Here is a 1,047-nt window from a genome sequence, read left to right as displayed (position 1 = left end):
GTAGGTCTTTACCGCCGCCGCTGTGGGGCAACAAAGGTTGACGCTGGGTTCGAGGTGTGTTTCAGGAGACAAATATAGACGAATCGGTAAATTAAGTGTCAACAAAATAAGTGACGTAGTTAAAGTCGCGATGTCACGACGTGAGATGAGAACGCAACTTTCTCGTAGCTAATGATGCGTTCGAATGCGTTTGGTACCTTTGATGAGTAGAATCCAAATCTGGTTCCGATAGTTGGTGAAGACCAGGACCATTCTCTGCATCACGTGACGGGAGCTCAAATCAACAGAAAGAGTAGCGGGATGCCAAGGAGCCTGAAGGTACCTGAACGTCACACGACAGCGGAGTGGATTTACCGACGTGATCAGGATCGACTTTCGACAACCACACATCAAAAAATAGGGATGTCCGATATTATCGGTCGGCCGATATAATTGACCTGATATTAGCATAATTATGTAACATCGGTAAGAATCGTTATTGATTTTTCGTCTGATAAAATGGTTCCTGAGACGTTTAGCTAGTTTTGGGGGCAAACAGCTGCATATATCGGTAAAGGTTGATATCGGAAGTCTTTTGACAATATCGGCATATCCGATATCGCCGAAAACTTAATATCGGACGTCCCGATCGAAAAAGCAGCAACCCCTGAACGCCTCATACTTGAGTCCGATGTCCCGTCCCCTCAGAGAGGGAGGACAGAGTGTCTGTCCCCCCAGGACGCCTGCAGAGACTCCTGGTCTGCGGCCGACAGCGTTTTTATTTCCCCGCCTGAGACACAGAGAGGACTTCGCTGTAAATATGCAACTTTTTAAAAAAATTTTTTTTAAAGAGAAACAGTTGAAGGACAAGAACACGCTCCATGTCCGAGACCTCTCACCGGTGACTTTGGCTAAGAAGATAAAGCGAATCCACTGCGGTCCCTGCTCCTGAATCAGCATCAACGTGATTGGTTTGCAGTCGAAACCGGCTTCTTCCTTCACCTTCGTGTAACAAAATGAAAATACCGTGAACTGTCTCAGTTTTTTTTGGTTAAAGCTAACATATGT

The 1,047-nt window shown here is 45.8% G+C and overlaps 1 long non-coding RNA gene across 2 annotated transcripts; it reads right to left on the bottom strand.

The window, feature by feature from the left end:
- LOC112486637 (uncharacterized) lies at positions 1-1,041 on the bottom strand. Of its 2 annotated transcripts, XR_003049152.1 has the most exons (4): positions 879-1,041; positions 662-769; positions 198-322; positions 1-20 (listed from the first exon to the last, which is right to left on the bottom strand). It is a non-coding gene; the product is annotated as an uncharacterized LOC112486637 (long non-coding RNA). The 2 variants fall into 2 exon arrangements; XR_003049151.1 differs by lacking the exon at positions 1-20 and having other exon boundaries at positions 29-322.
- Between the last annotated feature and the right edge of the window lie 6 nt (positions 1,042-1,047).

The sequence above is a fragment of the Cynoglossus semilaevis genome, unplaced genomic scaffold (assembly GCF_000523025.1).
Source record: "Cynoglossus semilaevis isolate Cse_v1.0 unplaced genomic scaffold, Cse_v1.0 scaffold5231, whole genome shotgun sequence".
Classification (NCBI taxonomy): domain Eukaryota; kingdom Metazoa; phylum Chordata; class Actinopteri; order Pleuronectiformes; family Cynoglossidae; genus Cynoglossus; species Cynoglossus semilaevis.
This window is presented reverse-complemented; position numbering and strand designations above follow the sequence as displayed.